Here is a 26,240-nt window from a genome sequence, read left to right as displayed (position 1 = left end):
GATGGCTCAGTGGAATAAGCGCTTCCCTGGCAAGCGCAAGGGCCTGAGTTCAATCCCCGGTTCTGGGAAAAAAAAAAAAAAAAAAAAAAGAAAGCCTAAAAGAGCTGTTTCAATAATCTAGAAGCTTGAAATTCAGAAGTTTCAGCTTAACTATGCATTTTTCACCTTATTATGTTTATTTGTCAGAGGTTCTTTTTTTTATAACTAAAACAAGCAGGTGTTTCCTACTTTATTAAGAAGTTTCTGTACTTGTCTTTGTTTTAAGAGTATCGAACCCCGGCCCCTGCATCTGCTTGCAGGCGCTTTAATCTACTGAGCTATTTGGCTGGCCCTGTGACCCTATTTAAAGTGTTAGATAATGTAGTACAGATCTGTGAAGTCCACTCAGCTATATAAGTCTCTGTGGCTATCATTTAGCTCAGATGGAAAGACATTTTATTTAGTGGTGGTGGAGAGAGTGTAACAGGGCTTTGTGAAAAACATGTCCTGTGAAAATGGTTTGAGTTTGGCTGGCATCTTTTAAGAGATCTCAAAGTCAAGACATCTGAAGTTAGAGTTCTATTTATTTTTATTATTTATGTATTTATTTGCAGAATTGGGGATTGAACTCAGGCCCTTGCACTTGCCAGGCAAGCTCTTATTCTACTGAGCTATCTCCCTGACCCCTAAAGCTAGAGTTTTAGAGAGCAGAAATTGTGCATATTTAAGGCATGACTTACTTTATAATATCTAGTTATCAAGAACAGATAATATTGTCTTTTGTCTGTTGCTATTAATAACAATGGTCTCTGAGGCTGAGTAGCCATTGCAAATTACTTTTGGAGACAGAGGACTCAACTGTACATTGGAAAGACCAACAAAACAAAACAAAACAAGCCAAATGTATATACAATAGACAAAGACTTTGGGGATCTTAAGTTGATACTCATACTTAAGTATTACAAAGTTGCTTCATCTGTTTCTATAATCACATCTACAGAGGCTTTAACTTAAATGCCATCATGGAAGTTGATAGAGTTTCAAGTTAATTGAGTGTTTTAAAATGCGACTTTGTCAATTATATAAACTTCACCCACTCACCCATTGGTCTCTGTGCTTTCTGTTTTTTAGCACTGTTATAAAGGACAAGGGTTGCTTCAAACATGTACCATTTCTGGTGTTTCTAGGTATGACTCTGGATCTCATTCTCAACTCTTGATGATCATTTAAGAAGATAGCTGCCAAAGTCGAGGCTATTATGACCTTTGAAGTAAGCCTCCAGTTCCACAGTGTGCCAATGCATACATCTTCCAACCCACTGCCTTGGCAGTCTCATACCTAATGCCAAATACAGTGTACCAACCTGGTGCCTTTCAGCATACACAAACTGGTCAATGTCCAATTTTATCCAACCACCCACATTAACTCTGAAACCTCGTGATGCTGTCATAAGTGCCTGCAGGGTAACGCTCCTGCAAAGTTTTAAAAACATGAGATTGTTAAAGCTACCAGGAAAAAAAAAAAACAAAACTTTTCTGATGCCAACTACCTAAAGCTTATTTCCCGAGTACCTTCTTTCATTTGTGTATGATGTCAGTAAACATAGCTGAGTAGGAGAAAGTTATTTTGTACTTGTCCTCCCATGTCCTCTTAACTTTGTACGTCATAAATAGATTTCAATGGGCCAGTCTTTGAAATAAGTCCCACATGAACATTCTTATTTCCACTGTAGCAATAACATGCATTATTAATGATTGACCTTTTACCCTAACATATTGTAGACTTGGGACACTGAATAGAATAAATGAAGAAATGAATTCTTGGCTTGATTTATATTGGTGGAAGAAAGCAAATAGAGTAGTTCATCAAGTTATTGTAGATGTCAGAATACAGTTCAGGGACAATTTGTAACACAAAGGGTTTTTTCCCCCCAAATGATGTATGGAAAGTTGGATGCTATTTGAAATAGCACATCTTTGAAAGAAAATTGAATTCCAGCAATACCTGTGTCAGACTAATAATAGGAAGTAAGTTATTTCTCTTTACTTTAAGTTGGATTTTATTCATGATTTGTTTGGTGGTGGCATATTAGAACATTAAACATTTACAATATCATGATTCTACAGAAAATAATGTTAATTCATATAAAGTATTGTATGTCTGGGAATGTGTTAATGAAATAAATAAGGCTTTACTCCCTCTAACTTATGTTATAGTTTCAATGATGATAAAATACTGGTGGTTTCTATATTTAAGTTATACAGGGTATAACAGACTCTTTCAAAAGTAAGGTCTAAAATACTTCAATGTAATTCTGTTGTTACTTGTCTAGTTATTGGCTTTGCAAATAAATTAAATAGTTCTGCAAGAGTTAGAAATGAAATATCTTTTTAAAATATTAATGTTCATACCAATATTACAGCTCTATGCCATAGTTCCCTATGTTTTATCTTGAATACATTGCTTTCAAACAGCAGTCTGTTTCAAATTAATATTTCTGTTGTTTTCTTTGAGTTATACAACTTGTCACAATACTATAATGTTCGAACTAGTTTCCTTATGTGTATGTGGGTTTCTTGATCAGGATTCCTGGAATCTGAAATTTGGTATGTTAAGGGGCTTAAAAATCATAAATCTGGCTTTCTTCATTTTACCAGAAACTAAGATACCATGATATAGAAATTAGCTCACATCATTTGGTAGTGAGTAGCAAACTTATTCTCTACTCCTAGTCTCTGGTAGTACCACCCCTAAGTATTTCCATGTATATATGGTGATTTGTTTTTAAATATTTTCTTTGTGTATCTTCTCAAATAGAACACATTCAATTAATGTAGAAAAATGAAATTTTATTTTTATAAGAAAATTGTAGTTTAAGATTTTATTGATCTAGATCAATTTTACTGAAGTAAATTATTTGATAGTATTTAAACAAAACAATACTGATATACCCACCAGCCATGCCTAGGTATCCATTTAAGTTCACTGAACAAAATCACATGCTTCATCTGACTAGCTTCATATCCTGTGAAAGCTTGTTATTTTCTGGATAGACATTCTTATATTGTCTTTAAAATCAGATTGTCTCTTCTATGTTGAAAGCATTTTTATGTTTTCTAATTTAAAAATTAGTATCTTATAGATATTGTGCAATAAAGCTGAAGTAGAATGTGTGGTTTTTGAAAATTGTTTAACAGCTGATAAAAATTTTACATTTATAAAATTAATATATTGTACTGGTAGAATATTGTTTTAAATTATATTTTAAAAAGCTCCCCCCCCAAATCATATGCTTCAGGTCATGTGCATGTACTAGATTGTAAAATTTAAAATGAAACTTAATTGTAAGTTATGTTTCTGGTTTTTGAAAAAATGTATTTATCAAGTAATGTAAGATGAATGCTTTAGTTTCATTTTTAAAAATGGTCAATGTAAAATTTTGATATCATAATTAGGCAAAAATAGGAATGTAAAGTTTAAAGATAGGTTATAATGTTGCTTATTAGATAACAGAATTGCTAATTTTAAGTGAACTTTCTAAAACTAATTTTAATGAAGTTTTTATATTTCCAATTTTTTACACTTGATTATTCTATGTTCATGATTAAAAGTTTTTTAAATTTACAAATTATTAAAATAAGGAAATACAGAAATATTATGTAATAATATTTTGATAGCTATCTAGTGACTACTTTAACATAGGGTTAAATGTAATTTTCTATCTTGACATTCAAAAAATAATATTCAGCAACAATGCTTGTTCTCTGCATATTTTTTATTAAAATGTACTGATAAAGCATTTTTGTTTCAGGATTTTTGAAGGTTGTATTACATTCAGCTATCTCATTGCAATGCAGTTACAACACTGACACTTTATTATATATGGTTTAAACTTGTATTAATTTTGATTTATAAATACTATTTATAGCACATTACTTTAGATCTTTGCTTCTACTTAAAAGGGATGTCAGTTACTACAGTCAATAAAACTGCTACATATGGCACTGTCTTAAGTCAGTTTAAAGAGTAGGGCATGTGTATCCAGTTCTATGAGCTACAGAATGATTGTACCTTCACGTGTACACTAGTAATGTCCTACAGCCTGGCTAGATTAATGTTTTATATTCCCTTTTCCTCAAACTATTTTATATTTTGCTTATTTTTGGAGTGACAAGTCTAATGGTGCAGGATTAATTTGTGCATTTACAATAATGCTTTACAAACAGTTGACCTTCAGTGGGTGTTTGAAAAATGAATTGTCACTTATTCCTGTACTATACCTGTTGGTTTTATTGTTGATTTTTATCTAGTTATTTAATTTTTCATGTAATAGTCTTACATTTCCATTAATTTTAAGGGTTGGAATAGTAAGTACACTTTTGTAGACTTCTAAAACCCAGCAAGACATAATGCATTTATAAATATCCAATAAGTGGATGAGTGTCCAATTAATTGCATTCTCAATAAACTTAGGGCAAGACATTAAAGTGCAATGTACCTACAGTATTTTTAATTTCATGCCTGAGGAAGACATCTGCTATAGATTTTGTGAATCAGATGTTCTGGGAATTTTGTGCAAATAAAAAAAATTAATAGGTATTTTTTCTTGTTCTTTAGATTTTATGAATATTTAGTATTTTTTAAAGTTTTAATGTTTATACACAATCATGATACTGGATATACTAAAAAGAAAAATTATTCATAATCTCATCACATTAATAAATTGGCTGTTTTAACATTTTTTGTATTATGAATATTTGCATGTTGTATAATTTTTGATTTTTGTATTTCAAGTAAATTCATAAACAGTATTAGTACATTTCGTATTTTAAAATGTTCATTATATCTTACACCATTTTTAGACCTTTATACAAGTAAATACAGAGTTAATGTTTTTGTTTAAGCATAAAAGAATAGTGTGTTTATTAGCTAAACACGTGTTCAGTGATTGGGTTCTCAACTACTCACAGAATTGCTTTGCAGGTGTGAGCTACGAGGGGACCTCTATTTCCGCCAGAATGACTCTTACTTTGGAATTGACTCTGGTGATATCTTGACCCAGTGAAAATCTATAGGCCTTCAGATTATTATACAAAACCCATCATTCATTCAGGCTTTTGGAATGGTCTTGTTGATTCAAGGACAGTTTTTGTGACTAGGTTTGGAGTTGAGGTTAGAAGTAGATTTCAATGCACACATGTCAACAAGTAGATCATATAAAATGAAAGTGATGACTAGGGGGTGAGTGTGGTAAAAATGAAATAAAATTAACGGGAAGCACCTGATATTGCTCAATTTATTTTGCTAGAAAGGTCCTATTACCTTTCAGGACATTGAAAGAGTAAGTCTAAACTGGCACTGATACTTATTTGTAAATAATGACTCTGCTGTGTATGATCTACTAAAGAAGGAGAAATAGAAAAGTCTGTTTCTTTATTCTCCAACAGGGAGAAAGTACCAGAGGAGTATAATTTAGCTTGTATTGGAAAAAACAATATTTGCCAAACATGTGTTAGGAAGGAAAAAAATAAGAGGAAGGAGAATCTGTGTAGCAGGGGAACTGTGAAGTTAAGCCCTGGATATATTGCTTCCTTAAATTTTACATGTGTCCTAAAATGTCCAAATCATTTGCCATCACCATTTCTTATCCTAGTTCCATCCTTACTTCTATCCCACGTCTAAATTCATCATAAGTAGTTTAGTAATAAAATGGATATCTGTGTACTGACTTCAAATCCAGAATTTCTTTGTTCTTAAGTTGCTGGTTTTTAAATAATCCACATTTTTTTCCCCTAAATATTTTTCTTCACTTCACCTTGTTATGGTGGACCTGATAAGTAAGACTATTCAAAGGTCATTCAACAGAGTAGCTTAAATCATATTACTGGTTTTGATTTTGTTCACTCTTAACAAGTGTTGCAAGAAAGTAAATTACTAGTATTTCCTGTTAGCTAAAATAGTTTTATTTAGAAAGTGATTTTATAAACATTATGAAAGGGTAGATAGCAGTATACATTTTACTGACTGTTCTTAGACATTCTTATGTTACAAAACCTTTTTTTCTATGTGAATTTTTTTTATACACTGTGCACATAGAAAGGGAAGGTATTTTAGGTGACTATGCCAGACCATATGTGGGTACTTATTTTTATGTAACCTGCACTTGTAGTATAACTAGTATTTTATTCTAAAATATCCAACTGTTTCTGCATATTTAAAAAATTGAATCTTGATAGCTTTTTGTCCTATTTGATATGAAATATTCAAATATTTAAAGAATATAATTTAAATATTCTTTAAATGGACTTATACAAATTAAAATATTCGACAGATAAGGCCACAAAGGCACTTTTAGATAGAAGGTTGATAGCATTTTCTTAGTTTCAAAGTTGGATTAACTACCCTTCTACCTTCTTAAATGTTTTTATTGTTTGGGAGCCTAAAACATGTATAAACCCTTCCTTTAACCATGTGTATATTTAAATAAACAATACTTCATATCTCTTCCATGTAAAGTGAAATATTTCCTTAACACTAACACAAGTCAGTTCACAGCCAAAGCAAATAGAAGAATGAATGCATTATTAATCATCCGTAACTAACGTGTATATACACACAAAAAATCAGATCTGCTTTTGACAAGAACCTTTTGATGGAATTAGCAGCCTCCCCACCACACACCCCAAAGAAGAACTTTGAGTACAGGTCAAGCCTCATCTAATTTATGAACTTAAACGTTTTTATTTTTATCAAAGCAAGCACATAGTAATAAGTTGAATAGTGTAGAAGAACTTTGAATGAAAGTCAACATTGCCCTTCCCTTCTCTTCCCAGCACCAGCCTATTCCATTGAGGTAGTCTTTTTTACCCATTTCAGATTCTAGTTCTGGTGGTTTTCTCTGTAGGTCTCATTCTATATATTTAAAATCTATGTCATAATTGATTAACTCTGGATATATATTGAATCTTCTTTGTGATAGCCTCTCTGAACATTTCAGAAATAAAAATGGTTATTGCCTATAGATTCTCTCAGTCCACTTCCTTTTCAAATAAAGTTGCTCAAGGGATCAGTAGAGTTCCATCATGTGCCCACTATCTTTCCTACCATCTTCCAAATTACCCGCAGTCTCAGTCCCTTATTCACCATCTGTACTTCTGTGTTTCATTTTCCCCCTTACTAAAATCTTTTTTATGCCTCTTCTTTGCTATTAAATTCAAATAAATGAAATTCAGACTAGGAAAATTTTATCTTTCATTTTACTTTTTTTTTGTTTTTCCCTTTCATTTTTGGTATCAGGAATTAAACTCAGGGCCTTGTGCTTGCCAGGCAGGTGCTTGTGCCGCTGAGCTGTCTTCCCCAGCCTTATTTTTCATTTTAAAATACACAAAATATTTTTAAAAAAAATCTGTAGACTCAAGTAATTGCTTCTACTTTGTTTTTTTGTTTGTTTGGTCTGGTTTTCCCCCATGGGTCAAAGCCATTGATAAAGAAATGGGCTTCATTACCCTTTTATAAAGTAAAGTAGCTTGGCATAAGAATTTTGATTTTAAAAATATTGAAGAGCTGACATTGTATACATTTGATTTAATGTTATTCTCAGTGGACTCTTAAAAGTAATACAGTGAGAAATACATTCTGTAATGTCATTCTTTTTCACCTTTCTGCCCTTTCTACTTGGCTCAGCTGGTCTTTTGTTATTCTTTCCAATAAATTTCTTCAGTATAACTCGTCCCTTTATCCTCCATCTTTTTCTAGAGAATAATTCAATTTAAAATAATAATCAGGTTAGAAATGGAGCTCTGTATTTAATTTTAGAGCTTACTTGTATTAGAATACATCAATAACTTCTCGAGATCCTGGACTGACTTTAGTTCATTTTAAATAGCTTGTTTGGTACTCTGCCTGGACATATGAATGAAGCTGTGTGACTCTGCCTGCCTAAATCTTTTCTCAGCATTTTATGAATTACCTTTGTTAACTTCTATTACTATACAAAACCAGGCTGTAGTGAAGTCAGAATTCTTCCCTTTAAAAATAGAGGTATTAAGTTGTAGATTAAGACTACTAGGTTTTCATTGATTTTTTTTTTTTAATTGTCCTAACACTACAAATGGAAAGGCATTCTTGAATATGAAAGCATTTGCCTTTTGAGATATCCTTATTGTGCTCTGTTGGGTATAGTCAGGAGTAACATTTACTGTTTTTTAACTTATCAAGACTTAAAAATAAATGTGTTATGTGTTTATTTTCTTATTCAATCCCTATACTAGTTGAATTTTTCTCTTTCCAGAATGTATAATACACTCCATTGATAACTGTCTTTTTTAATTGTCTCTATTAATATTTATAAAATGTATTTTCAGCAGATAGTACTATTTTAAGTATTAATATCATTTCTGATTTTAGGGGCAGAAGTAAAAATTTATTTTCTGTGTCCCTGTCTTTAGAATATCATTAAATTATTAACAATTTCAATAATAAAACTGATAAAGTCTAATTAAAAATATTGAGTTTTTACTGTTGAAATATCATTACCATAGAATCTTTTGCTGTATTTTTCAAGCATAGGAACTTTGTTCCTTTTAAAATAAGAGATAAGCTACTTCTAAAACGGCAAAAGTAAGAATTATTTCAAGAAATGTTAAATTCCACAGCTGTTTTATAGCTAAAAAATTTAAAGCAGTTTTAAAAATACAGAAGGCAGGAATAGTCATGCAAGGAAAGTGAAGTTGGAATTCTAACAGTTAAGCTATCCATGCTATTACTGTGAACTGAAAAAATTCAGTATTAAGTAGAGAATGTTAAGTGTTGATGGAAACAAAATGAAAAAGCGTCATCTCTGTTCCATTTTTAAAAAAGTAATAGTGTTTTTGGTAATGTGACTTTTAGGAAATTTTGTTTGCATAAACTTGATTATTTTCTTGAAATTATCTCTTAAATTTCACTAAGCATTTGGTAGTAAAACAGGAAATCGAAAACAATTCTCTTTTAAAATTTCAGTCTTAATTTTAAATATGACCTATATTTAATTGAAAAAATAATAAGTGGCCCAAGTCTTATTTTATAAAACCTTTTTTTGTCTTTTTATATTAGGAAACTTATTGGGTTTCTTATATTTATCTCCAGAAATACATATATCATCTTTTCAAGTAGCATAGAATCAGAACAGTGTTTTGTACCCTGCTTTGGTCATCTCACTCTCTATGTTAGTAGTTTCAGTATACAAGATATACACTGCAAAAGTTTTACTGTGCCCTGTTTTTTCTCATATAAAACATAGTTTCATTGTTATGGTTTTTCAAATGTAAAGTTTTAATCATAAATGAATCTTGATTTATTTAGAGTTCCAATGCCTTTTAGTACTTTGACTTTCATAGCTCCCTACACAGAGAACTATGATGTATTTATTATCTGCTACCAAATTCACTCAAAAGCCCTGTAAATAATCTAGAGGTTGTATTTTAAGGATTTAATGAAGTGTAAATTTTTATTTCTTTCTCAAATACCTCTTTCCTTCACTTTTTTTTTAAATTTGAAGACTAAATTTGATGAGATAGATCTTGTCCTTTGTCTTCTAAGTCTTCTCTCTGGAAATAAAAACACTTTTCAAAAACCTAATGAGAGGAGGTGTACTGATTTTATCTCCCCTAGCTTTTGTGAAACCTTGGTATCCCGTTAAAACATCTTATTCTCTCCCTCTGTTTTTGAAAAAAGATAAACAATTGGAAAACTTAATTATCGTTCTTTTTTTGTCCTATGACACAAACTTACTTTAATTGCTAAAAGTATGAACACATAAATATCAAATACAAATCATTTTTAAAAGAAGCACTCAAAAAATGCTTCCAGTTCTTTTGACTAAGCTTTGCATGGCTCTTGTATTAGATTGCTTGGATGTGGTAATGTGATGGCAGTTGTTTCGTATAGTTTGGCTACCAAAGGCATACTAAGTATTATACTAGACATATCCCAGCTGCATGGACATAATTTGGCCAAAAACTATTTCCATAGAATATAATTGTATATAAAAGCAAAAAATGAATTTTTTATCAATTGTTAACTTGAAATAACTCTTTCTAGATGTTTTCCAATTAAAAGTCTATTTAATGGTTTAGTTTTCAAAAATATCACATTATAATTTATCTTTGCTACTATGTTAATGAATAAGCAAATATGTCCCAGCCAAGTGTGCTGCTATGCTGCTTTAGTATGTCAAGGGCCAAGTTCACTTCGTTTACTTCACCACAACTCTTTTTGTCTGCTAGTGATTGGAAGATGTCCAGATAGGGACTTTGTTTTTTGGCCTTCCATTTATCTTTTTTTTTAAAAAAGAAAGTAGTGAAAACAGTAGTAGAACTGATGATAGTATTTCAACAGTTATAGATTAGTCTTGATAAACTTATAGCAAGTTTAAACTTTATAGGCTTATGTTTTATTTATCATGTGTAAATAGATGTGGTAGATAAAATGATATGAAATATAGACCATTTTTCTCTATGGGTGTCAAAAAGGTATGGAAGTAGAAAAAGTCATGCAAGGAATTGAAAGGTAATTTTGTTTCTTAAAAAACTAAGTATCCATAAAATCTCAACTATTTTTATTTTTTATTTTACTTTTTTAAGTGCAGACCATCAGGGACATTCAGTTGTGTGCCTCTTAAGAGACTTTTTAGTTTGATGATTGTGGTGTTTAAGAATTCAGGCCCCGGAGACTTTATAATCTTAGGAACTATGTTTTTTGTACCTCAGTTTACTTTTATCTGTAAAATGAAGCTAACACTATGGTTATTTTCATAGTGGTGTTGTAAGTTGACACATTTTATAAGACAGTGCCTGATACATGATAGTCTTTATTGTCAGTTGTGTTACAATTAGTAATTAGTTATAGAAGAAAATGATATAAGAAATATATAACTATTGCCATTATAGGAAAAAGTCCAGGGAGTTATGTTTTCACATGGGCCCTCTAGTCTTTTCTTTCTTTCTTTCTTTCTTTCTTTCTTTCTTTCTTTCTTTCTTTCTTTCTTTCTTTTTTTTTAACTTTTTAAGATTTTGCATTCAGTACTCTTAAGGGACGGAACTATCTATGTTTAGAGTTTGTAAGATTATTTAATTCTTTTTTTTTTTCTCCCTTTACCTCTGGTGCTAGAGATCAAACCCAGGGCCTTGTACATTTCCTAAGTACACATTTTATTACTAAGCTACATTTCCAATCAGATTATACAACAATTATATAGGGAGGTTTGTAACAGATAATAGTATAGAAACTTTTAGCCATATTACTTATTGAAGAAGTTCTCTATGATCAGGTAAATTACTTATTTGACATGGTAGTAGTAATTAGAGTGTTGATCTTTTACTTTCACAGTATTTTCTGGTTTTTACTTGAAAATATTAATCTTTATATTGCCCTCCTCTTTGTAGTGTATTTTAATGACTTAATCTTTAACTGCATATGATTGTTCAGGTTTAAATTTTAATGGTTAATTATGATTTTTCAACTCTGGAAAGTTTAAAATATTTTTTATTACCCTGGAGCTAAAAAGTACTTTAAGAAAATTCACCTGTCTACTTTTCCTGCTCTTAGGCAGGGTTGTATCTAAAACATCATAGAAAGCTGTAGTAATTATGATTTTTTTCAATCTAAACATGATCCTACAGTTTCCCTTTAAGCAAGCTTAATGTGATAAAAAATATTTAAGCAATTATATTGGAAGCTATGAAGTTAGGGAAGCAACATGAGGAACTCCTTACCTTTCATATTCTTAGTTACTTGTAGGATAATTTTTTAAAGCATCACCTTATTCATTTGCTTCAAAAGTAAATATTTGTGAAATCTGTGTTCTGTCACTAGAATCTAGAATTAAGGAAAAAAATGTATGTTTTTTTAAAAAAGTCTTGTTTTGTCTGTATCATTTAGGTAGTTTTGGAGTTGGCCATCTATAAAATGGCTACCTACCACTGAGATGAAGCTTCCTACCATTTTACCTCTATTAGAAACCACTATGTTTAAATTCAAACATTATATTCATCACACTGAATAAAAAGGTGCTGTTCACATAAAAATGAAAACATGTTACCTGCAACTTAGAAAAGCTCAGGTATTCAATAATTTTTATGCCAGTCATTTGCAGTCCATAATTGAGTCTTTCCTCTGTTCTCTGCTTCTTTGCACAAACTGGATGTCTTTTGTCTTTTTGTAATGATGGCAGTGATAATGTTTGAATTTTGAAGTCACATGTATTAATGCTTTAACTAGATTGTCCTTGTGTATTGTGGTGTCATTGAAAAGTCTTATCTACCTAATAATTTTAAATTGTACAATATGTCTGAGAAAGTAGGCTATCCAACTTTCCTGTCCTTAATATTATTTGTAATGTCAAATTTACACTGACTCTAAAAGAATGCTGTTAACTGAAAACTTTTTATAATAGTGTATGAGTGTGGTGGTTTATGGCTGGATAGGATATAAAAATCTGGTCTGTTTGAGAGTCTATGTACAATAAACCATGCCATTGTGGGTGAAAATATGGTGGTTGTTTTGTTGTGAAGTGACCTAAACTGTTTACCACTTTCTGCTGCTATGACAAAATATCTGACATTGGGTTGGGGAAATGGCTCAGTGGAATAAGCACTTCCCTAGCAAGTGCAAGGGTCTGAGTTCAATCCCTGGTTCTGCCAAAACAACAACAACAACAACAACAACAACAAAACCAGCCTGGGTTATAAAGTGAGCTCAAGGCCAGACTGTATTGCACAGTGAGACCCTGTCTCAAAAGACAAAAAATAAAATCAATCAATCAATCAATCAGTCAATCTGACAATCTGACATTAACTTCTTAAAAGGAGGGGAGATGGAGTTTGGCTCATAGTTTCAGTCCCTGTTCACTTGCATCCATTGCTTTTAATTTGTGTTGAGGCAGAAACATAGCAAAAGGAAGAGCAAGGCATGGGAAAGCTGCTCATCTCATGTTGTCAGAAGGCAGAGAGTAAATGTAAAGGAAGCGGCTGGGATCAAGATGATATCATTGATCCCCCAGTGACGTGCCTCCTCCAGCCAGGGCCTAACTCTTAATAGTCCATCTAGCTATAAATTCATCAGATGAGTTAACCTAGTTACTTTTCACTTGTTATTGAGGCAAAATACCCAAATCCCAAAGTTAAAGGAGGAAAGGTTTATTTAGCTCACAGTCTAGAGATTTCAGTCCATAAGTGGCTGGCTCTGAGGCAGGATGGCACATGGCAGAGGGGCAACCGTTTGTGGCTGCTGAAGACACCAAAGGCAACAAGAGGAGAGAAAGAGAGCAAGTCTACTTCCTTTCCTTATGTTGTATGCAGACTACCTGCCAAAGGGTGGGTATAGTACTCATACCCTTAGTCCTAGCATTAGACCATGAATCAGTCGCAAACTGTAGGTTCAGCCACCTTTTAGAAAATTTCTATGACCACGTGAAGCTTTGGGGGGCCATCCAGACTTTAGTCCCCACACCTGAACATACTTGCTTTGGGAATAAACAAAGAACACATGAGTTAAGGAGGAACATTTCAGATCCAAAACAAGCTGATCAATAACATATTTTAGGATTTCTTGTTTTGTTTTGTTTGAGGAAACAGTGATCACCACTGAAATACTTAAAGATATTTCTTTGTATCTTATTAAAGGATTATAAAGAAATGACATTTTTCCACATATGGATATAGTATTTTAAAAGCAAACTCACCATTAGTATGCAGATACAAAACAATCTATTACAACCTGTTATATAAAATCTATGAAGAAAGCTTTTAGTTCTTTCCTTTTAGGCATTTCAACAATCTTTTGCATGAAAAGTTCAGTAGATTTGATGAACAGTATTCATGAGACAAGATTCAGTTACCATTTAGCATCCATATCAGGCAGCCAGAAATGCTCCCTAGCCAATGAGAAACAGAACTGCTGAGGAATCAACCCTGGACACTTTCTCTAAGGGTAAAAGTTATAAGACCATGTTGTAGTTTTATACCCTATTTTCTCAAAGGTAGAGAATAACTATGAAATATTTTATCTAATTCCTATTCCTTTGATACTTAATTTTAGCAACAAAAGCTCATTTCTATGTGGTTAAGAAATTTCAAAGCATTGGATTGTGTTGTACATTTGACATTTGTCCAGAGTCCATGTCATCATGTTAACATATAAGCTATTTGTTTTGCGAGTAAGCTCCATTTCTGATAATTCAGGTCTATAAGCCATACCACCAAAAACATGACCAATGTCATTTCATATTCACTATGTTAATTCCAGTGCCTCGGGATTACAATGTGAATAAAAGAATTACTGTGGCCACTGCTACTGGCATATAGCTTTCTGATAGAGTACTCTGTCAACTTGGCTTCTTAATTGGGTGTATTCAAGGGCCAGCCTGATAGCTCAGCAGACTAAAGTGCCTACTTAGACAGAGCACAGCAGCTTGGGTTCAATCCCAGGCCTGCTGTGCTGGTCCTACCTGTGGGACATGCTGAGACAGCACTTGAGACAGGGCGTGGTGATGGTGGTGCTGCATGCCTGTAATCCTAGCACTTGGGAGGCTGAAGACAGGAGAATCACTATGAGTCTGATCTATGTAGTAAAACGCTGTAGACCCATCCTAAATACAGAAAAAAAGAAGGAAAAAACAATAGTACTGACTGCTCCTGAACTTGAAGTTTAACTCACACATCTGCCCCAAAGTATTGAAAGCATTAAAGTGTTACAGACATAATAGGATTGTTGTTAATCATTTGAAATAGTGAAAGTATTTTCGTACTTGCAGTCTTTCAGGTGGTTATGTGGTTAAATTTGTTACAAATGTAACACACGATCAACTCAATTAAAATTATACATCATCAGTTTGCTCTTAATTTTTTAGTAGAGAAGTGAGGAGTTAGACTTAGCTTTTAATTATTTTCATTCAACTCTTAGTAAATTTATTACTAATTCTTAAAATCATGTTTACTTGTGTGTTATTGGGTAGCATAATTTTACTTAAAGTGAATTTTAATTATAGCACAATTTCAGAGTTTATTTGAATTTCATAAGCAAATTGGTTGGGATTATATTTCTTAACTAGAGATTAATTTCACTCATTATTGAATAAAATTCATGTATTTATTCATGTAATTATTAAGTACCAGCTAAATGCTAAGAATTATGTTCAAGTGTATTATATAATTTTCAAACTTCAGTAAACACTGTAATCATCTTTTTACTCATTTTTACTTATTTATTTCTTTTTGGTGCTCTTCCTTTCTCTACTATATACATTACATTTCTGACCTAAATACTATATTCTTTCTGAGGAACTTTTAACATTTCCTGCAAGGCAAATTTTTGGCAAATATTTTCTCAAGTTTTGTTTGAGGAAGTCTTTTTTTTCATTTCTGACGGATAATTTTATATGACATACAGTTGAAAGTTGATAAGTAGTGGTTTCTCTCTCATCTTGAAATATTTCACTTTACCTTTTTGGTTGAGTGGTTTCTAAGGAGAAATTGGGTTATTGGAAATCATCGGAAATTGAAAATCATCCTTTGTCTTTGGTTCTCAGAATTTTTGTCTCCTTTTCAAGGCCCTTGTTTTCTTGCATATTCTCTACTTGATCCATTTGAGCCATTAGCATGTTAATCATAGTTGTTTTTACTTGTTAGTCAGTTAATTTTGATATCTCTCCCATATCTGATTCTCATGATTCTTTATCTCTTCGGACTGTGTTTTTCACCTTTAATATGCTTGTAATTTTTCTCAATAGCCAGGCATGGTGTACTGAAATGGAACTACTGTAAATGAGCTTTGAATAATGTAGTAAGGCTGGGAGAGGTTGAAGTTTCCTGTACTCTGTAATTAAGTCTCAGTCTTTTAGTGAACTAATGCCTCTGAGCTGTGAGCTTCACAAAAATTACTCAGGTTTTTTTTTTTTTTTTTTTTTCCTCTCTCTTTTCTCAGGTGATTCAAGATCGTTAGAATAGGCAGGAATTGGATATTTCTGTTCCCCAGGTCAGTTAGACTCAGATAAAACTCTAGCAGCTTAAATTCTAGTTAAAGTTTCTTATGAAGCCAGACCTTGTTAAGAACAAAGTACTACTCTGATGTATTTCTTTGTGATGTCTTTCCCCCTTCTGCTGGAAGTACAAGGCAGTTTTTCTCTTGTAGTTACTCTTAAGAACCTGGACATAAAACTCAAAAATATGGGGGACCCCTTTGATTGGGTCTCTGGAGTTTTCGCTCTGATTTGTCCACACTTAGCCTCCAGCAGTTCCTCAATTACGGTTCAAATTTTTCTATGTCTACCCTCTTTCTCATGGAAATTTCTATTCTAGCATGTTGTAGTGCTCTCTGTTCACCTGTTTCTCTGATTCAGGAGCATCATTTTGAGTTGTGACATTACTTAATGGATCTAAAAATAATTCGTGATTTTTTTAGTTCAGGTTTCTACTTGTTGTAAGGACAATGCGGTTATTTTGAAGCTCTTACCTATGAAACCAGAAACCATAGGTAACATTTAATATATAGGTTTATGAATTTATGATATTAAGTTTAAAATAAGATTTTATGAATAGTATATCAGTTCTTAAAAAGCTAGAAAAATACATAAAAATGTACTATGGTTTTTAGCTAGTTTGTAAAGTTTTGAGAACTTCTCTGTATATTTACATTTTTCTGTGGTGAATGTATTCCTGCAATCAGAAAAAATACATAGTATTTAAAAAAAGATAACTGAGGACCAGGGAGATAGCTCAGTAGAATAAGTGCTTGTCTGGCAAGAACAAGGGCCTGAGTTCAATCCCTGGTAAAAAAAAAAACAACCAAAAAAAAAACAAAAAACAAAGATAACTGAATGCATTGGCTGGGGTTTGATCCCCGGAGCACTGCGCCTTCCCCATGCTGAGAGCAATTGAGACTGCGAGTGGTGGTGCGTGCCTGTAACCCCAGCACTTGGGAGACTAGAAACAGGAGGATCACTGTGATTGTGATCTACCTAGTAAGACCCTGTAGACCCTGTACCAAATACAAACAAAAAAGATAACCAGGCCGGTGAGATAGCTCAGTGGACTAAGCAGAGGCAAGCGCAGGGACTGCGATCCCTGGTACCACATACTGTGCTGGCTCTGCCCATGGGTGCACTGAGCCAGCAATTGAGTCTGGGTTTAAAAAAGGACCCGGTGCCAGGATGGTGGTACACGCTTCTGATCCCAGTGGCACATGCCTGTAATCCCAGCTCTGGGGTGGCTGAAAACAGGAGGATCACTACAAGTCCAACCTGCATAGTGAGACCCTATACAAAACAGCAACAACAACAACAAAAAACACCCTCAAAGAATCTTCAAAGATTATATATATTTCATATATATGAAAGAAGAGAAAGGGAGACAAGTCCAAACTTTAGCGGTGATAGCTTTGAATTTAGAAGTGATAGTGGATATGGGAAGAAGTGTGTAGTTTTGTGGAGATTTAACAGAATCCTCTTGGCTTGGTGAGTCCTGGGATTAAGAGGTTTGATAGATGGTAGTGCTGTTCAGAGAGATAAAAAACTAAGGGAAGAAACAGTTATGGGATAGAGATGAGTTTACTTTGGTTATGTTTTGTTTATGATACAATGAGGGTGGACAGTGAGCACTTTATATGCTTATATCTGGAACCCAGAATTGGTCTGTCTATGGGGATTTGGGAGTCAGTATACATATTTGAGGCCAGAACTTGAAAGAAAAATGTCTTGGATACTGTACTGAGGGCCTTTGCATTGAGCTACGTCCCCAGCCCTAGATTCTTTTTATTTAGGGTCCCTTAAGTTACTAAGTTGCCAGGGGTGGGTCAAACATGTGTCAGCCTTCCAAAATACTGGGATCAGAAGCGTGTACCACCATCCTGACACCAGGTTCTTTTTCAAACTAATGGGTGATTATATTTCTCTGAATATATCTAATGGAAACTAATTTTAAAAGTTTTAAAATTTAATTTGCTGTTGAAGATTAAAGGACTATATGAAATAATGTAAGTATACTTTTTGTCTTTTTCTTTAGGCTTGTGGGGGAAGGAGTTGGTGTAACCTGTCAGTTGGTCTCCCACTCCCTAATTTGGACAATCCAAAATTCAGTTAGACTTTTGATTTAAACACTGTAATTTATATTTTTAGGAACATCTGGGATTTTCCTCTGAGAAGGTTGAGTGTTTGATTTGTAATTTTTTTAGAGGAAAGTTAGATTGACTTTATATGTGCTAATTTCAATGTAAATTGTATCAATATTGATGAATACAAGTCTAAACGTATTTTAAAATATTGATTCTATTTACATTTATGCCATCAATCTCTTCCATCCAACCATCTAAGTTGGTTATTTTAGCTGTTATGTTTTCTGATTAAGTCTTTGTGGTTGAGAGAGCTCCCTATGGCATGTCTACTTTAGCATTTAATTGCTCCATGAATTCCAAATTAATTCTGTAGTATTCCATTTTGGTCTGCTGATAAAGCACAGCTTTTCAGCATGGTCTGAGAAGTGCTGTGCTATGACAGTTTGAAGGACTGGCATGGTGATTTTGAAAAAATTTGAATTGTTTAATTTCCAGATTGACTTTTGAAATGATAAAAAGTCAATGTGAAAGTAACAATTTGAATAAAAATAGTCAAGAAACAGTGTTCTTTATTAGGTACCATGTAAGGCAGTGGTGGTAGTGAACCTATGGCACACAGGTATCATTGAAAGCTCTAAAAGGTTTGTCATCATTGATTTCACTGGGGTGACAGGTTGGATAAAGAAACTCCTACAGTGTCTTCAAACTCCACATTATCTCATTTGGTAATTTTATTTCTTTACTTAGTAGAGAAAATGGATGGTTATATAAATGATTGATTGTTAGTACTTTATTCTGTAAACTTATTAATGTAATCATGAGACAAGCTGTGAGATCTGATAACTGAGATTTTCAGTGCCAGCATTGTCCTAGTCACTTTTTTTTTTTTTTTTTTTTTTTTAATGTATTTGGTGCAGGGTCTTTCTAGGCAGCTGGGACTCATAGCAATTTCCTGTTTTCAGCTTCCCCAGCACTGGGATTATAGGAGTGCACCACCATGCCCAGACTCGGTCACTGGCTCAGTGCGCCCAGGGCTGGGCTGGCATGGCATTTGGTGCTGGGAATTGAACCCTAGTCCCTGAGTTCACATAAGCAGGTGCTTGGTCTGCTGAGCTCTCTCACCGGCCCTAGTCACATATTCTTAAAATAGTTTCAGAATTTTAGTTTCTTGTCCCTTTTTTTTAGGTGTTCTGATTCAGTAGTACTCAAAATAAAAAAAGAGTTCTAATGGACAGAGACCAGGATGAACAGGATTGGCCGTGAGACTATGAGACCCCAGAACAGTGTGGCACACAAGTATTGATTTATCATTATGTACTTACTTACGGTAATGTTAAGGCATAGCCTCAAAAAAGTCAAAACGACTAAACCTGACATAGCTGTGCTGATAATCGCAGGTCCATATCTAGAGAATTCCAGTCAAACAATTCTTCTAAGTCTTAAGAATTGTTAATTGAAGAACTTAGGTAAATGTGAGACAGGTAAACTTTGTTGTGATTGCTGTTTATCAAAATACTTAATTTTGTTCTTATAAAATTCAAATGAAAAAATTTCTCTTTTTGCTCCTGGCAATGAAAGCCTAGATATGAGTATTAGAAAAATAGCTAAAAAGTATAAGTAAAATATTTTTAAAATCTTTTAAAATATACTCTTAAAATGATACTAATAGATCTAAAATGTTTTGTAAAACCATAATAGTAATAATTGAGAGCAGATAATCTGAGAGATATGCATTTATTATAGGGTGCCCATTGGTGGTTTCTGCTGAACCCATGATTTACTACTTTTACCTTTACACAGAGGTGCAGAAGTTTCTAGAACTTCCCATTCCTTCATAGTGAAGGTTTAATAAGATCACTTTGTATACAGCTGAGACACCTGAGTTATATAACCAGTATAAGGATTAAATTTCAGAACTTGATTACTAGGGTTTTGATGCTGCTGCTGCTGCTGCTGCTGCTGCTGCTGCTGCTGCTGCTGCTGCTGCTCTGTGACTAAGTATGCACAAAGCACTAATGCTGTATTACACAGGAAAAAGTAAAAGTTATTAAAGAAAAAGGAAGTGTTGTTATTTGAATTGTAAACTGAAGTAAGGACTTTTTTCTGGATATTATTTTTTACTTGGAAGAACAGCTAACAGATAAACTGCTTATTCAGAGCTGTAAAAGGCTCAAGTCAAAAACGTCTGACATTGCCAGTCCTACAGATAACCCACTATTATGGACTAGTGGACTACATTGGATTATTTTGCTGAATTCACGCATTTACAATATTTAAATGGCAGTGGAATACTCTTCTCTGACAAAGCTAAACAAAAAAAGGGATATAAGTGAAGGACCATTTTGTATCTGTATATACAAAATAGGACAGATATACAGCTACTTTCTCTTAATTCAATGAGAGGAAAGATTTGTAGTAATAGTGTTTGGACAGGATATTGTGTCTGCATCTTGTACGATGAATAACTACTATGAAAACAACAAGATGCAATGTATTAGCGCAAGGGCCTGAGTTCAATCCCTGGTTCTGCCAAAACAAAACAAAACAAAACAAAACAAAACAAAACCAATATGCAATGTATTAATTATTGTAACTGTCCTACTAACCTGTTTTGAAATTTTCTCATTGCTATTAGTTTCTCAATAAAATTAAAAAAAAAAAAAAAACAAAACCAGCACCATAACTCCTCCGCCGATAATCTGACCTCACCTCCTAACTCATCAGTCTCCCCTCTCCAGGAATGACTCCTCCACCTTGAATCAGCAACTTTTCCTCTTTCTAATGCCTTTTTATCTAAGGCAATAAAAAACAACCTTAGGTATGTCAACCTTTAAAATAAGAAAAACTCTCCCAAGCTGTTGTCCTGGTTTCTCCTTTTCATAGGTAAATTCCTTTAAAGAGTTGCCTGTATTTGTGGTTTCTACTCCTTTGTTTCTCAGTTCCTCAGGGACCTACTGTAATTTGGCCTATATTGGATCCCCTATGTGTACTCCTTACTTTCACTGTAATTGTTCCCAATAAACTCAGAGGACATTTCAAAGTGCCAAAAAAAGAAAAGAAAAGAAAAACTGCTTGTTTGACTTTTTGTACTTGGCAATTTTGTTTTAAATTGAACAAAGTAAATCTACCACTTAAAAGTAAACAACTGAATATACGTTGTCTGTGATAATATCAAGGCTTTCAGTGGAAAAATTATATCATGAAAGTCTTGTACCCAATACTTTCTTTTTTTTTAAATGTGTTTAGTACAGAGTCTCACTGTGTAGCTTAGATTCGTAGTGATCCTTCTGTTTTCAGCCACCCTAATGCTAGTATTACAAGCATGTGCCACCATGCCCACACTCAAGTCCCAGTTTAGTGCACCTGGGTTGGGGCTGATACCAATACTTTTATCTTGATAGTTTTTCACTGCTTAAAGAATTTTTTCAGGGGCCGGGGAGATTGCTCAGTAGAATAAGCGCTTCTCTGGCAAGTGCAAGGGCCTGAATTCAATCCCTGGTTCTGCCAAAAAAAAAAAAAAAAAAGATTTTTTTTCTGATAGAAGAGATGGTAGTATGAAAAAATCTCTTTCTTTCTGATTTTTATATTTTATGAGTACATGTTTACAGTACGTAATGATCATATTCTTCGTAGGGAATTATTAAATGTACATAACACCACAATTCTTTTTTCAGCCCTTTCTCTTGTACTCCCTCCCTTCAAGAAATCTCCTTGAATTTCTTGGTTTCATTCCTATTTGCAAAAGATTTATCTACTTCTTATCATCTTTTATTTTGTTCTTTATTTCTACTGTGGGCTTCTTATATATGAGGAAGCATGCAGTATTTAAGCTTGTCCAGTTTATTTCACTTAGCATTACGGTCTCAAGGTGTATCTGTTTTCTTACAGAAAGTTTATGGTTCTTTGTGGGAGAATAGTACTCCATTATGTATAAACACCACATTTTCTTTATCTAGTCATCTATTGATAGACATCCATTTCCAAGATTTAGCTATTATGAATTGTGTTGCTGTAAACATGGATATACATGTATTACTGTATTATGATATCTTTTACTCTTTTGGAAAGATGCAAGGGATATTGCTGAATCAAATGGAATTTCTAGATTTAGTGTTTTGAGCATTCACCATACTGACTTCCATAATGGTTGTACTATTTTACATTCTTATCAGCAATGTAGAAGGGTTCCTTTTACCTTATGGCATTACCAGCATTTTTATTATTCCATTTCTTATGACAGCATTTGTTCTAGAGTAAGAGTAACATTGTTGATTTGGCCTTATATTTTGGTGAGGGGATCTAATGTTTTGAGTTCTTTATTATGTTATAAAATTAATCTTCTGTCTGAGGAATAGCTAGAAACCTTTTTTCCTATGGAAATTTCTTATTTCTCAATCAATTTTGAATGGTTGTTTTGCAGGATATATCAGGCTGGGTGGGCAGGGGTTTTACGGGGCCTTAGGGGAACTGAAACACTTCAGTCCAATCTCTTTTGACCTTTAAAGTTTGTGTTGATTGTAATTTATTGGGTTTACCTTCATAAGTGATTCCAGCAGCTATTAAGATTGTGTTTTTGTGTTAGACTTTTGCAATTTTGTTTGTGATGTGTCTTGGAGGTTTTTTTTTTCCCCCTGATCTTGGCTATTTAGAGTTCTCTGTGTGTCTCTTCTCTCTATGTTAAGTTTCCTTATTTGGAAAGTTTTCTGCCAGGTTTTTATAGCATATGTGCTGTCTTCTGCTTTTTCACTAATTCTAGTTAATGTAATATTAGTCTTTGTGTCATCTAGCAGCTTTTGTATCCATTTCTTCTGCTCTCTTATTTTTTAGGTATTTCTGAGTAATTGGTCTCCAGCAACAGCTCTGCCTTCTGTTCTGATATGTTCTCACATTGGTTGCTTTTTCTGTCTATACTTTAAATAGAATTATTATTAGGTGACTTTTTGTGGAATCTAATTTGTTGCTGAACTTGTCTGGTCGTTCATTTATTTTTTACCTTATCTTTGTTTTTATTGGTATATTTTAATTACACATAATGATCTGATCATGAGGAATTTATACCAGTATTTATCAGCATTCTACTTTTTTATTCCCTATCATCTCCCTTCAACATTTCTTCCATTCCTTAGTCACAAAAAGTTTTGTTTCTGGTTATAGCTATTTGTAGGGCTGTTCCAAGGCCTTACCACCTCCATTTATTTTTCAGAGGGAAAGCTGTGGTGTTTTTTGGCATAGCACCCAGTTCTCCAGGAATGGGCAAAAGTATTATTAATAATACAGAGACAATCTAGATATTGGCAAACAGAGAAAAACCTATTAATAGCAGTAACTATACCACCTTAGCAATAGGGATAAGCTTAGCAACAGTAATAGTATCAAAGACAGATTTGATATTAACACATCCTAAAACAGTAATGTACTACCCTTCAGCATAGAAGAGATCTATAATTATAGTACAGCACTAGAAAAACCAAATATTGACATAAACTAAATATCTATTAAATGTAACAACTCTACCTCCATTAATAATAGAGCAGTATTTAGCAGTAACAAGAGAGTGTTAATTATTTAAAGATGGTTATACTAGTAAGGATAAAGGGAGTAGGGAATTGGAGAACAAAAAAAGTAGAATTTGAAAAGTTAATCAATGGAAGATGAGTAAAAAAAAAGTAAAGGATTCTGTTGAGTAAAAGGAAATTCATAGTATTAGAGAAAAGAACAAGCAAAGAAGGAAAAAAAAGAAAAAAAGAAACACCAACCCAGCAACATAAAGGAGAAAAGGGAGGAAAAAAGTATTAAAAATAGGAAAGAAAAAGGCAGAAAAACCCCCCAAGCCCTCCAAAAACCAATGAAGAAAAAGAAAAAAACAAGAAGTAAAAAAAAAAAAAAAAAAATCTTATCTTCTGCCTACTTGAATGAGTGGTTTCTTTTTAGGTTCTACAGTGTTAACATCCAGAAAGTCACAATCTCCACCTATATACATAGGTTGTGGGTTTTTGGGATCCCACACACACTGCTCCAGAAGTCCCTCCCTCCATACACCCTATATTGTGACAACTGCCTGAGCCAAATGTGTTGTTCATGTTGGCAGTTGGGAAAAGCAGTTAAGACTTCAGGTCTGTGCTAGATGTAGGTAGTGGGATGGGACTTCAAGTAGTCATCAAGACTTAATATCTGCACTTCTGGATCTGGCCCCTTTTGAAAGCCACACTGGCTGGGTCTGGGTTTTCACCACAGAGGCCAGACGTGTGTCCTTCTTAGCCTGAGCTTGAACTTCTTAGAAGTTTGATATCCATCCTGCAGCCTTTCTTCATCTGTCTCCTGTGGCTGTTGCTCACTCACTTACTTTGGGAGAGTAACACTGAACCCTGAAGTGAAATTGTTTGGTAGTTGTTCTGTGGCTTAGTTTAAATAATCAGTTCCTTCCCAAAATGGTGCCTGATTAAATTTTCAGGAAATGTAGTGTGCAGTGCATTGGATTTCTTTTTCAACTCTAGCCTACCATTGGGAAGGATTTACTTTCAGATTCACATTGTTTTGTAGTTCACAATAGCTGTGGGCTTTATTTGGGCTAGTACTGCTAGCTGGCCTTGTTGATATTTTTTTCCCTGGAGCTGCTTACTCTTTAGGACTACTTTTTCGCTTGGGTTGTTGACTTTGTCCCTGATCAAGTCAGTCACTTCGTCTGTGCTTCTTTTGGTAGCTGTGAACAGGAAATGTAAATGGAGTTGACTCAGCGCAGATTCTAGCAGTATGTCATTTACCCATATGGGTGACTCTAGTAAATGCGATGGAGTGGGTTTTGAAAAATGAAATGTATTAATTTCATTTAATTGATGAAATTCAGAGAATCAATATTTTACAAATTGACTAGAGTATAATATTATAAAAATCATTTTTGGGCAGAAGATTCATTTATTGTGCATGATAAAACAATAGGTGCTAATGATCAAGTATAAATTATTTTTACTGTATTCTGTCACTAGTATTTAACTTTTTGTTTTTTTTTTCTTTTCAAAACATGGAATGCACCATGAATTCATACTTTGTCCTTCCTCAGGTGCTATGTTAATCTCTATGTATCATTCCAGTTTTACTATATGTGTGGTGAAGGTAGCATACAAGCATTCCCTTTTAAGGTCAAGAATAATACAAAAACAACCTCTTTACTCTATTTAGTGAGTATCAGTGTTGCAAGTCCTAACCAACATACCATTAAGAAAAAACAAGGAGACCCAGTCCTAGCCCAGGTCTGGTGAGTGTGTGGGAGAGCTTCCTGCTACCCTGCACCGGCGGGACCAGTCCCCGCCCCGGCGCAGCATGGGCCAGACCCTCTCCCACCCCCTTGGGATGCACCCCACCACTCCGCAGCACCTCCTCCACCCCTGCCGCCAAGTAGGAATTTCTGCCGCGTTCCAGGAACCCCCAGACCCAGTCCTAGCCCAGACCCAGTGAGTGTGAGGGAGAGCCTGCTCTCCCCACTAGTCCAACTTGCCCCCTCCAGGCACAGCTCAGGCCTGGCATACATGCCTGGGGAATAACCCTGCAGCTGCAATCCCTGCAGAGAGTGTAGAGGATAGATCCACCCAGCTAGTCCTGGAGCAGAACATCTTGCCACAGGGGCACAACAAGTTCACCCACAGGGGCAGCAGTGGGAAGGAGCTGAGCACAGCAGCCAGACCCAAGCCAGGAACACCTGGATAAGTCCAACCTTTGTAGAGTTGCATCTGAATGTCAGTACGTGCGAAGGTTATAACTACAACAAAGGTCAGAAGACAGTGCTACACAAAATGACAAGAAGGAACAAAATGCAACCTCAGAACCCAAGCCCACCTGTAACAAGTGCAGAGGACATTAACACAGAACAAATTGGAAATCACACAGCTGAAAGCAATGAATCAATGGCTTCTGAAATGAAGAAACAGCTGCAGAAAGGTATAGAAGACCTCAGATTGGAAATAAAAAAAGAAATTCCTGAATTAATAACATTTGTACTAAAGAATCAATTGCAGAAACATATCGAGGAAACCCAGTGCCCACCCAGAACAAGTGCGGAGGATACTAGCTCGGCTCAAATGCATGAATTAATAGCATCAATAGTAAATAAGCAACAGCAGAAAGATATAGAGGAAATCAGAGCGCAATTCTTTTCTGAAATAAAAAAAGAACTCGCAGAACTG

General features: G+C 34.1%; 1 protein-coding gene and 1 non-coding gene across 9 annotated transcripts in view; one reads left to right on the top strand and one right to left on the bottom strand.

The window, feature by feature from the left end:
* The window catches only part of Ehbp1 (EH domain binding protein 1), a 386,641-nt gene that overhangs the window by 119,913 nt on the left and 240,488 nt on the right, over positions 1–26,240 (top strand). The gene's annotated exons all lie outside the window — the stretch shown is intronic.
* On the bottom strand, positions 25,076–25,182 carry LOC111818069. The gene has a single exon (XR_002822140.1). It is a non-coding gene; the product is annotated as a U6 spliceosomal RNA (small nuclear RNA).

This window comes from Octodon degus, unplaced genomic scaffold, assembly GCF_000260255.1.
Source record: "Octodon degus isolate 3935 unplaced genomic scaffold, OctDeg1.0 scaffold00078, whole genome shotgun sequence".
NCBI lineage: Eukaryota > Metazoa > Chordata > Mammalia > Rodentia > Octodontidae > Octodon > Octodon degus.
Note: the sequence above shows the minus strand (reverse complement) of the source record. Positions and strands in the feature narration are given on the sequence as shown.